The sequence below is a fragment of the Accipiter gentilis genome, chromosome W (genome assembly GCF_929443795.1).
Source record: "Accipiter gentilis chromosome W, bAccGen1.1, whole genome shotgun sequence".
NCBI lineage: Eukaryota > Metazoa > Chordata > Aves > Accipitriformes > Accipitridae > Astur > Astur gentilis.
Genome location: NC_064918.1, coordinates 8,148,757 through 8,162,098, shown reverse-complemented (window position 1 = coordinate 8,162,098; position 13,342 = coordinate 8,148,757). Strand labels below are relative to the sequence as shown.

Sequence of the window (13,342 nt, the reverse complement as noted above, 5' to 3'; positions counted from 1 at the left end):
ACCACAAGCATAGCTAAATCTGTAGAAACCCTTCTCTGAGCTATGAGAAAGAGATACGAACTTCAAAGAGCAGCTCCTCTGGAGATCAAAAAGAATCCCTGCTAGTTGCTTTACCAGCAACTTTTAACCCAGCACCCTGGATTTGTTTTCAAAAGCTTTAGCAAAAGAGTTGTTCAATATGCAGCATGAAGCACAGCCTGACACTGGGGCTGGTCAGTGTCCTGTGCCATTTCCTGGCATGTATGGTCACAAACTCATCTCTGGCTATAACACTTAAAACTGTGACCATACAACTTGCTGTGGAACAAGTGACAGAAGCACGCAGCAACATCACATCAGGTGCAAGGCAGCTAAGTTTACATGTCCGTGTAAATGGAGCTTAACCACATGCTGAAGACTTTATTGAAGACTGGCCATTGCAGTGCAAGTTTACAACCTGGTTTTCCTTAAAGTGAAAAGTGTGCGTGCTAATACTGCTAGCTAATGTACTATGAAACCCTTTCTGTTTTATCAGAGGAATGTCATGCAATCATTTCTTTTGATACTTACGTTGACACCTATAGTTCTAATATTTCAGCCACTACAGTTACTACTGGAAAGGAAACATCTAGTAGCCAATGAAAGCTCGGTGCAGTACCAAAGCCAGCATCTAGTATCTGAGACGGAGTAAAAACTGGAGTGATGCTCAGCGTCTCAAGAACTAATCACAGGAATATCCTTCTTATAAGGAGAAGTTACTGGGCTTCAACAACCCAAAGTAACATGGAAGATTAATTTTCTCTCTACTGGCAGCTGTAAGAATCTTAACCATTCCTTCATACCAATCTGGTAATAATGCAGATTTCGAGGAAAGATACTGCTCATCCCATAAACCTACCGAACTTTGAAACAAAACCAAAAGATACAGGTTTCTCCTTTATCTCTCATTTCTCAGTTTGACTTCAGGGGCAAGAGTGGAGGAAACTGCAGAGAGAAAAGTTGAAAGAAAAATGTCTATACAACAGCTAGTGGAAGAATTGTATCAACACCAGAGAGGAGAGGCCTCTATACAAAAAGTGATAAAAGCCAAAGGGTTCTTTAGAATAACAAAAAATGATACCAAAGCTAGGACAGTTGGTCAAAACACTGACACATCATGGCTTGCAACAGCAGAACAAATATCCTGACATTTCACAAACACAACTCTGTACAGCTAGTAGGAAGTCCCTTGCAATGGCAAGTATCTAAGAGACTGGCACAGTATGTTACCTTGCATATATATGCACGGTATCTTTCCCACAGATTTGACCAAGTTTAATTAGAGGACCTTGAAGGTGTTGCAGTTTCCAGCATCCTACTATACCATGTTTTATTTACATATGGACTCTGCCTACTAATGACATGCAATTAACTCTCAAGCTACAGCTATGACAAGGTAAGACAGTAAAACTAATGATACAGATTAATTACACAGCAGCATTTACACTATCATAGCAATCTGAGAAAATTTGCAGCACTCAAACTGAAAATAAAGTCTGCTTTTGACCTATCATTTCTACGGAGCTCCAGGGGAGCAGACTTAAGCTGCCATTTCCCTTGCTCCAATTTAGTAAGAGAAGGCAGTATACAGAGTTGTTATGTTTAACCAGCACTCCCCACTCAGATCTCAAAGCTACAAGACTGTCCATTTTCAAAAAGTGTCCAATTGCCATTATTGAAGATAATGATGCTTGGTGATACTAATTTGTTCCTTTAAGAAAATATGAATGAAATGACAGCTAGAGTAATTGATTTATTTCCACTAGTGTATTCCTAAAGAAAAAGGTGCATAAGTACAACACTGATGGTGCATCACTTCTTAAAGCCTCTTTTTAAAGGCTGAAAACAGGACTTAGGACTTCGACACTTGTACTTGGCATATAGACACACAGACATCTATGGGGATGGATGGGATCCACCCAAGGGTACCGAGGGAGCTGGCAGAAGTGCTCACCAAGCCACTTACCATCATTTATCAGCAGTCCTGGCTAACCGGGGAGGTCCCAGTTGACTGGAGGTTAGCAAATGTGACACACATCTACAACGAGGGCTGGAAGGAGGATCTGGGGAACTACAGGCCTGTCAGTCTGACCTCGGTGCCAAGGAAGGTTATGGAGCAGATCATCTTGATCGCCATCACGCGGCACGTACAGGACAACCAAGTGATCAGGCCAGTCAGCATGGGTTTATGAAAGGCAAGTCCTGTTTGACTAACCTGATCTCCTTCTATGACAAGGTGACCTGCTTAGTGGATGAGGGAAAGGCTGTGGATGTTGTTTACCTGGACTTTAGTAAAGCATTTGACACCATTTCCCACAGTATTCTCCTGGAGAAACTGGCTGCTCATGGCTTGGACGGGCATACTCTTTGCTGGGTAAAAAACTGGCTGGATGGCCGGGCCCAAAGAGTTGTGGTGAATGGAGTTAAATCCACTTGGTGGCCAGTCACAAGTGGTGTTCCCCGGGGCTCAATACTGGGGCCAGTTCTGTTTAATATCTGTATCAATGATCTGGATGAGGGGATCGAGTTCACCCTCAGAAAGTTTGCAGATGACACCAAGTTGGGTGGGAGTGTTGATCTGCTTGAGGGTAGGAAGGCTCTACAACAGAGGAGTCTGGACAGGCTGGATCAATGGGCCAAGGCCAATTGCATGAGTTTCAACAAGGCTAAGTGCCAGGTCCTGCACTTGGGTCACAACAACCCCATGCAGCGCTACAGGCTTGGTCAAGAGTGGCTGGAAAGCTGCCTGGCTGAAAAGACCTGGGGGTGTAGGTCAACAGCCAGCTGAACATCAGCCAGCAGCGTGCCCAGGTGGCCAAGAAGGCCAGTAGTATCCTGGCTTGTATCAGAAATAGTGTGGCCAGCAGGACTAGGGAAGTGATTGTCCCTTTGTACTTGGCACTGGTGAGGCCACACCTCAAATACTGTGTTCAGATTGAGGTGCTGGAGCGCATCCAATGAAGAGCAACAAAGCTGGTGAAGGACCTGGAGCACAAGTCTTCTGAGGAGCAGCTGAGGGAACTGGGGTTGTTTAGTCTGGAGAAAAGGAGGCTCAGGGGAGACCTTATCGCTCTCTACAACTACCTGAAAGGAGGTTTTAGTGAGGTAGGTGTCAGTCTCTTTTTCCCAAGTAACAGGGAATAGGACAAGAGGAAATGGCCTTAAGTTGCACCAGGGGAGGTTTAGACTGGATATTATGAAAAATTTCTTCACTGAAAGGGTTGTCAAGCATTGGAACAGATTACCCAGGGAAGTGGTTGAGTCACCATCCCTGGAGGTATTTAAAAGATGTGTATACATGGCGCTTAGGGACATGGTTTAGTGGTGGACTTGGCAGTGTTAGGTTAACAGTTGGACTCAATCCTCTTAATGGTCTTTTTCAACCTAAATGATTCATAGAATAGAAAGTGACAATTCCTGCCAGTTAAACCTCAGTATGTATGTTTCATAACACATTTTCAAGAGTGGGACTTCCTGTAACTCCTTTACCATACCCATTCCCTTTTATCCTAGCATAGTGATTCACATTCTGGTTTTGATCAAACTTTTGACACACACAAATTTACAAAAATTGATTCATTAGCTAACAGTTTCTCCTAGGCTTATTAACTGCCAACAACCCAAAGTGAAGTGCTCCTTTTACATGCTCCAGTGGACTAGAGGAACTCCATCTTCAAAGCTTGTGAACATTCTGTTCCTACAATTATTCTCAAGACTGCTATTCACGATTTTTTTTTTTTTTACATAAAGGGAAAATAAGATTACAGAGATCTAGACAGACCCACAGACCCAAAAGAGATTGGTAGGGGGAAAAAAGGAAAAGTTAAGGCTTTCCCTGGACTACATCATAATTTTGCTGCAAGATTCTTTGCAGTTTAATAATCCTAAACTTGGAAATAAAGTTTTTCCTGCTGTTTCCATATCATGTGGATTCTGTGAAACCCATTACGCATTCCCATCCTGTTCACATACCCCCCAAGCTTGTCTGAAGGGATATCATTATCAGCTTTCTTGTACTCCACAGCCAGCCGTCACAAGAACCAAGGTTCAGGTATTGTGCATTCCTTTGTGCTTTCAAAATAAATACACATTTGCAACCATTAAGGCTCAGTGCTACAACTAAAAAGATACTACAGCATTTTGAAGATCCAGGCTGTACTTATACTAAATCAATTCTACCACTGGAACAAAGCTGTCCCACAGATAATACTGGAATTGTTGTTGCAGAGGGGAAGCTATGCTGAGAAAGCTGGTCCTTGTACAAACACAGCACTGTACATTTCTCCGCACACCCAAGACCCCTACTCCAAATGACAAGCCAAGCCAGCAGGGGTGAACCTTCACTTCTTTTGTCCCATTTGGGTGATCATCAGAAGAGACCCCTTTCCATGCCCAAACTGAGAGAGCAGTGCCTGTAGAAACCCTTTGAATACGGGGTGTTCAACTGGAGGGTCTGCTCTGGCAATCATAGACAACGAATTTTCCATTTGCATCACATGCATGTGGATGGGAAAACAAACCATGCAATTGTGGGGTTGCTGAAGGTTGAAGAACAAGTGCCAACTGCTAAAACAACAGTGCACCAGCAGCAATATTGCACTGAGACGCCCTGATTCCCACCCACAAGTTGATTCACCAACTGGAGAACCAAGGAGCAATCAGAAAAACTCACAATTTAATAGTCCCATATGGCAAGCGCTAACGTCTAAAGGGGAGTGCAGACTAACAGTTGACTATTGTGGCCTGAATGAAGTTATGCCACCACTGAGTGCCGCCGTGCCAGATAAGCTAGAAGTTCAACACAAACTAGAGTCAAAAGCAGCCAAGTGGTATGCCACAACTGATATCGCTAATGCATTTTTCTCAATCCCTCTGGGGATTCCAGTACACCTGGAATCAACTGCCCCAGGGTTGGAAACACAGCCCCACCATTTGCCATGGACTAATCCAGGCTGCACTAGAAAAAGGTGAGGCTCCGGAACACCTGCAATACATTGATGACATCATCATATGGGGCAACAAGGCAGAAGTAGTTTTTGAGAAAGGGAAGAAAATAATACAAATCCTTCTGAAAGCTGGTTTTGCCATAAAAGAAAGTAAGTTCAAGGAACCTGCACGGGAGATCCAGTTTTTCGGAATAAAATGGCAAGATGGACGTCACCAGTTCCCAATGGATGTGATTAGCAAAATAGCAGCTATGTCTCCACCGAATAATAAAAAGGAAACACAGGCCTTCTTAGGGGTTGTGGGGTTTTGGAGAATGCATATTCCAAATTACAGTTTGATTGTAAGCCCTCTCTATCAAGGCTCACATAGGAAACACCAGTCGCCCAGGAATTTTAGAAGTGATCACAGACTGGCCAGAAGGCAAAGATTTCGGAATATCGCCAGAGGAGGAGGTGACACGTGATGAAGAAGCCCCGCTGTATAATAAACTGACAGAAAATGAGAGGCAATATGCCCTGTTCACTGATGGGTCCTGTCGCATTGTGGGAAAACATCGTAGGTGGAAGGCTGCTGTATGGAGTCCTACACGACTAGTCGCAGAAACTGCTGAAGGAGAAGGTGAATCGAGTCAGTTTGCAGAGGTGAAAGCCATCCAGCTAGCATTAGATATTGCTGAAAGACAAAAGTGGCCAGTGCTCTATCTCTATACTCACTCATGAATGGTGGCAAATGCCCTGTGGGAGTGGTTACAACAATGGAAGCAGAGCAACTGGCAGCAGAGGTAAACCCATTCGGGCTGCCACACTGTGGCAAGATATTGCATCCAGGCTAGAGAATCTGGTTGTAAAAGTACGTCATGTAGATGCTCACGTACCCAAGGGTCAGGCCAATGAAGAACATCAAAACAACGAACAGGTGGATCAGGCTGCCAAGATTGAAGTGGCTCAGGTGGACCTGGAAAGGCAACATAAGGGTGAGCTATTTATGGCTCAGTGGGCCCATGATACTTCAGGCCATCAGGGAAGAGATGCAACATATAGATGGGCTTGTGACCCAGGGGTGGACCTGACCATGGACACTATCACGCAGGTTATCCATTAATGTGAAAAATGTTCTGCAATTAAGCAAGCCAAGCGGTTAAAGCCCCTGCAGTATGGAGGACGATGGCTGAAATATAAAGTTGGGGAAGCCTGGCAGATTGACTATATCACACTCCCCACAAACCCACCAAGGCAAGCGCTATGCGCTTACAACGGTGGAAGCAACCACCGGATGGCTGGAAACATACCCTGTGTCCCATGCCACTGCCCAGAACACTATCCTGGGCCTTGAGAAGCAGGTCTTGTGGCGACACGGCACCCCAGAAAGAAATGAGTCAGACAACGGGACTCATTTCCAAAACCACCTCATAGACACCTGGGCCAAAGAGTATGGCAGTGAGTGGGTGTATCATATTCCCTATCATGCACCAGCCTCTGGAAAAAAACAAACGATACAATGGACTGTTAAAGAATACATTGAAAGCAATGGGGGGTGGAACCCAAACACTGGGATACACATTTAGCAAAAGCCACCTGGTTAGTCAACACCAGAGAATCTGCCAATTAGAGTGGCCCTGCCCAGTCAGGACTTTTACATACTGTCCTGGTTTCAGCCCAGCCGGTAACAAAGGACCACGCAGCCGCTCGCTCACTCCTCCGCCCCCCTCCGGTGGGATGGGGAGGAGACGGAGGAGAGAAAAGAAAAAGAAACTGGAACCTCCAGGGTTGAGATAAAGGCAGTTTACTGGGACAAAGACAAAGAGATTACAACAACAACAACGACACTAATGAAAAAGTATACAAAAAGAGTGATGCACAATGCAACTGCTCACCACCCGGGACCTGACGCTCCGCCACTTCCCCCACCGAAAAGAGAGAGAGAGCACCCCCCTGACCCGCTCCCTGTTTATATACTGAGCATGATGTCACATGGTATGGAATAGCTCCTTGGCTGGTTCAGGTCAGCTGCCCCGGCTATGCCCCCACCTCCCAGGTTCCTGTAAAAATTAACTCTATCCCAGCTGAACCCAGGACATTATCCACCCCTTAGTCTATACCATCTACATCATGTCCAGATCTTACATTTTTTTTCCAATCAACTGTTGGAGCGGCGGAGGAATGCACATAAGTCGACCCAATATGAGTGATAGAAGTGATTCAACTTTATTCGCGCAGCTAGCTCATATTTATACAGTTTGCGATAATTATGCCTACTAGTCCTAATATGATTGGTACATTGCTAATGTTTATTCATTATTAAAACACACCCACTTGTGGCTGGCAGCTATGCGTGTTCAGTAACTTTCTCATGAGAACTTCTTCAAAAGTTACTTGTGAAGTTATGCCAAGGTCACACTGTTTTTACCTTTCTCCCGATAACGGCAAGACCAGCTGTTGTTTTTCTCCTGCTATCAGTAAGGCCAGCTATTCTCGGCCAAGGCCTAATCTTGTTGCTCAAACTGACATTCTTTCACACAGAACTCTGCTCGCACAACTTTTCCACAGGCCCATGTCCCTTTTCAGCAAGCCAGCTCCCAACAATCAACCACTACTACTTTCCTGGTCTTATATATAAGTATATGGACTCCCCCCGCCCCGACCTCGCACACACACACACGGTGTTCCTTTAGCCTATGGGCTATCCCTCTAATGTGTCCATCTATTTTGGGGCTCTATCTGTTGTAACAGTTCTTCAGGATAAGAGACAGATGGTGAGATGTTGGGTCGTTGTATGTTGTCTCTGGAACTTGTGGCTAGTACATTTGGTGCAACTCATGCCCTTGGTCTGCAGGTCGAAGATGTTGATCCTGAGGAAAATGCTGGGTGCCAGTTCAAGTTCTATCGCTGTTGTACTTGGCTCAGTTTCAGAAGTCCATCCTGTAGTCAATTGGATAATTCTCACAATAATACCCTTGATATGGCATATAGACACTATAGATAAAATGACATGCATTGGCAGGTTATTTAGCAGTTAAATATCATACAGCCCAATTCACTGGCTATTCTCTCCCAAAATCAAATCTCCCTGAGGTACACATTGAACTTCCCCATCCTTCTGCATCACCTACCATATGTACCCAGGTCCTTGAGCAAAAACAACCCCTTGAATGGGTTTGCCTCTGCTTGAGGGAGGACTAACCCAGACTGTCTTTCCTAACATACTCCTCATGCGCACTACAGGGACTTTATCCCCTTCTACAGTATGTGGAAGTCTTGGTTGGGCGGGGCCAGCCCGATTGGCGGATCCTCTAGTATTAACTAACCAGGTGGCTTTTGTTAAATGTGTATCCCAATGCTTGAAAGTTCCACCCCCCATTGCTCTCAATGTAGTTTTCAACAGTCCATTGTATCGTTCAATTTTTCCAGAGGCCGGTGCGTGATAAGGGATGTGATATACCCACTCAATGCCATGTTCTTTGGCCCAGGTGTCTACGAGTTTGTTTCAGAAGTGAGTCCCGTTGTCCGACTCGATTCTTTCTGGGGTGCCGTGTCGCCATAAAATTTTCTCTTCAAGGCCCAGGATAGTGTTCTGGGCAGTGGCATGGGACACAGGGTATGTTTCCAGCCATCCGGTGGTTGCTTCCACCGTTGTAAGCGCATAGCGCTTGCCTTGCTGGGTTTGTGGGGAGTGTGATATAGTCAATCTGCCAGGCTTCCCCAACTTTATATTTCAGCCATCGTCCTCCATACCGCAGGGGCTTTAACCGCTTGGCTTGCTTAATTGCAGCACGTTTCACATTCATGGATGACCTGTGCGATAGTGTCCATGGTCAAGTCCACCCCTCGATCTCGAGCCCACCTATATGTAGCATCTCTTCCCTGATGGCCGGAGGTATCGTGGGCCCACCAAGCCATAAATAGCTCACCCCTACGTTGTCAGTCCTGGTCCACCTGAGCCACTTCAATCTTGGCGGCTTGATCTGCCTGCTGATTGTTTTGATGTTCTTCAGTGGCTCGACTCTTGGGTACATGAGCATCTACATGACGTACTTTTACCACTAGCTTCTCTATCCGAACAGAGATATCTTGCCACAGTGCGGCAGCCCAGATGGGTTTACCTCTGCGCTGCCAGTTGCCCTTCTTCCATTGCTGTACCCACCCCCATAGGGCATTTGCCACCATCCATGAGTCAGTATAGAGATAGAGCACTGGCCACTTTTCTCTTTCAGCAATGTCTAACGCTAGCTGGATGGCTTTCACCTCTGCAAACTGACTCGATTCACCTTCTCCTTCAGCAGTCTCTGCGACTAGTCGTGTAGGACTCCATACAGCAGCCTTCCACCTTCGATGTTTTCCCACAATGCGACAGGACCCATCAGTGAACAGGGCATATTGCCTCTCATTTTCTGTCAGTTTATTATACAGCGGGGCCTCTTCAGCCCGTGTCACCTCCTCCTCTGGTGACATTCCAAAATCTTTGCCTTCTGGCCAGTCCGTGATCACTTCTAAAATTCCTGGGCGACTCAGGTTTCCTATGCAAGCCCGCTGTGTGATCAGTGCGATCCACTTACTCCACGTGGCATCAGTGTCGCGTGATGTGTAGAGGAAACTTTCCCTTTGAACATCCAGCCCAGCACTGGCAGTCAGGGTGCTAAGAAGAGCTGTGTTTCAGTACCAACCACTTCTGAGGTGGCTCGAACTCCTTCATATGCTGCCAAGATCTCTTTTTCAGTTAGAGTATAGCGAGCCTCGGATCGTCGATATCCTTGACTCCAAAACCCCAGAGGTCAGCCTCGGGTCTCCCCAGGTGCTTTCTGCCAAAGGCTCCAGGTAGGGCCATTCTCCCCAGCTGCAGTGTAGAGCATATTTTTAATATCTTGTCCTGTCCGGACTGGCCCAAGAGCTACTGCGTGAACAATCTCCTGCTTAATCTGTTCAAAGGCTTGTCGTTGCTCAGACCCCCATTTAAAATCGTTCTTCTTCCGAGTAACTTGGTAGAGAGGGCTTACAATTTGACTGTAATTTGGAATATGCATTCTCCAAAAGCCCACAACACCTAAGAAAGCCTGTGTTTCTTTTCTGTTAGTCAGTGAGGACATAGCTGCTATTTTGTTGATCACGTCCGCAGGGATCTGACGACACCCATCTTGCCATTTTACTCCTAAGAACTGGATCTCCTGCGCAGGTCCCTTGACCTTACTTTCTTTTATGGCAAAACCAGCCTTCAAAAGGATTTGGATTATTTTCTTCCCTTTCTCAAAGACTTCTACTGCCATGTTGCCCCATACGATGATGTCATCAATATATTGCAGGTGCTCTGGAGCTTCACCTTTTTCTAGTGCAGCCTGGATCAGTCCATGGCAAATGGTGGGGCTGTGTTTCCACCCCTGGGGCAGCCAGGTGTACTAGACGCTCCTCCAAGTGAAAGCAAACGGTGGCCTGCACTCTGTTGCCAAAGGAATGGAGAAAAATGCATTAGCAATGTCAATTGTGGCATACCACTTAGCTGCCTTTGATTCCAGTTCATATTGATCTCTAACATATCTGGCACAGCAGCGCTCAGCGGTGGCGTGACTTCATTCAGCCCACGATAATCTACTGTTAGTCTCCATTCCCCACTGGATTTCCGCATGGGCCATATGGGACTATTAAAAGGTGAGTGAGTCTTGCTGATCACTCCTTGGCTCTCCAATTGGCAAAACAGCTTATGGATGGGGATCAGGGAGTCTCGGTTGGTGCGATGTTGCCGTCGGTGCACCGTCATGGTAGCAATTGGCACCTGTTGTTCTTCAACCTTCAGCAACCCCACAACCGAAGGGTCTTGGGAGAGACCCGGCAGGGTAGACAGCTGTTCAATCTCCTCCGTCTCCAATGCAGCTATACCAAAGGCCCAACGGTACCCTTTTGGGAACTTGAAATACCCCCTCCTGAGATAATCTATACCAAGGATGCACGGGGCCTCTGGGCCAGTCACAATGGGGTGTTTATGCCACTCATTCCCGGTTAGACTCATTTCAGCTTCCAATACGGTTAGCTCTTGGGATCCCCCTGTCACACCAGAGATACAGATGGGTTCTGCCCCTTTATAACTTGATGGCATTAGGGTACATTGTGCACCAGTGTCCACTAGAGCCTTATATTCCTGTGGGTCTGATGTGCCAGGCCATCGAATCCACACTGTCCAGTAGACTCAGTTGTCCCTCTCCTCCACCTGGCTGGAGGCAGGGACCCTCTAATCATGGTTAGAATGTCCGTTACTCACTTTCTGCACACGTGAATCCGAAGTCCCTTCAAGGGGATCAGAAATGAGATCAGCCCATCTACTGCGTCTGGGGGACTGCTCACGGGAAACTGGAGCAGCAGTTTTCCAAGAAGAATTCTCTTTTCTGGTTGCTTTGTCTCACAACTCCTGTACCCGTGCATCCAAGACTGAGGTAGGTTTTCCATCCCACTTCCTCATGTCCTCTCCATGGTCACGCAGGTAAAACCACAGGTTAGCCCCTCGAGTGTACTTTCTCTCTCCTCTCTCTTGGGCAGAGGAACACTTACTCCCAATAACTGCGATGCGGGCCTTTAAAGGTGAGGAGGAGGACAGATCCACTTTGAATTGCTGGAACTCTCGGGACAATTCCTCTACAGCTGAGACACAGGCCCATAGGGAGGAAGAGAGACTTCCTTCATATTGCCGGAGTTGGACAGCCAATTCATCCACCGTTTGTCCATAGCCTTCTCTCCAGGACATTACTGCCAATGAGTTGGCAGAGGTTGGTGGTGCACTTCGTAGAAACTTCCGCCACATGGGTTGTGTGCATTGGACTTCATCTGGATCTGTGGGTGACTGCACATTTTCTGGATCATTATAAATCACCTCCAGCATGGCTAATTCTCTCAGGTACTGGATACCTCTCTCCATGGTGGTCCACTTGCCTTGGTGACATGTAACTTCATCCCTGAAGGGGTATCTTTCCTTTACACCTAACAGAAGTCACCTCCAGAGGCTGAGGACTTGCGTTTTTCTCCCAATCGCCTTGTCGATGCCCCCTTCCCTAGACAGAGATCCCAGCTGCTTGGCTTCCTTACCCTCTAAGTCCACACAACTAGCCCCGCTATCCCAGCATCGGAGCAGCCAGGTAACAATGTGCTCACCTGGGTGGCGGCTAAAATCTTTTCGCATGTCACGCAACTCACTCATGGATAGAGATCAGGTAATTATTTCAGGTTCTGCCTCTTCCTCCTGTTCTCACGATGACCGTGGTTCATCTTCATCTCTCACTAAGCAAACTGATTTCTTTGTGTGTTTCTTTTTTCTGTACAGGGGCGAATGATACTGGCACAGGTTGGTTCTCTGGTTTAGCTGAAGTGTCTGTCACCGGGGTAGGGGCAGCCACGGTGCCTGTTGTCGGGGTAGGGGCAGCCACAGTGCTTGTTGTCGGGGTAGGGGCAGCCACGGTGTCTGTTGTCGGGGTTGGGGTAGCCACGGTGCCTGTTGTCCTGTTTTCCATCTTTTCTCCCTGAGGGTGCTGCCTAGTATCAAGCAGTGTTTGGTAGATACTGGCCAGGGCCCAGCACAATGTAGTGAGTTGTGTGTCTCTGGGATAGCCACAGCATTTTTCTTTCAAATATTCTATCACTTCATGAGGGTTCTGTAGTTGTTCGGGAGTGAACTTCCAAGTCACTGGCGGTGAGAAGTTCTCTAGATACCTGCCCACATCCTCCCACATGCCGTGCCACCCATGAGTATCCAGCTTTGGGGGAGATCTCTGAGTGGTACTCTTGAAGAGCCTTTTTGTAGCCCTAAAGAAGACCTGAAACATATTCAGGAGGCATAGCACTAACAGCACTCTGGCTTGCGCATCCCAAGGATATTCAAAATTCTCAAAAGCTGTTGTAATTAGTCGGAAGGAGAAAAGGGAGGTGAACGGACGGGGGGAAGTATCCCCCCCTAATTTCCCCATGGATTGGGTGTAATTACCAATAAAATCCGACAGAAGGCGCCCAAAGTATGGAAATGTTATCACTGCCTCATACAGATACCAGCTTAAACTCATGACCAGTGATGTAATCATTTCATAAGTCGACATTGCCCAGTACAGCAAAATGATAATCCCAATCACTCTCCCAGAGATGACATACGCAACTACAGGCAATACATAGAGCATATAAGAGCTTACAAAACGCCACCATGTAAACAAATGAAACAACATTGTGACTAACATCTATATATCTAAGAAATGCGTTTGGCAAATTTGTTTCAACACGCTCTGGCCAGATCTGTCGTTATCTCAACCCTTCTGCCCCACGTTGGGCGCCAAAAAGGACTGTCGTGGTTTCAGCCCGGCCGGTAACAAAGCACCACGCAGCTGCTCGCTCACTCCTCCGCCCCCCTCCGGTGGGAT

The 13,342-nt window shown here is 46.7% G+C and overlaps 1 protein-coding gene across 5 annotated transcripts in view; it reads right to left on the bottom strand.

Annotated features, from left to right (window-relative positions):
• Positions 1-13,342, bottom strand: part of LOC126035388 (protein FAM219A-like) — a 142,527-nt gene that overhangs the window by 111,340 nt on the left and 17,845 nt on the right. The window lies entirely within an intron of this gene.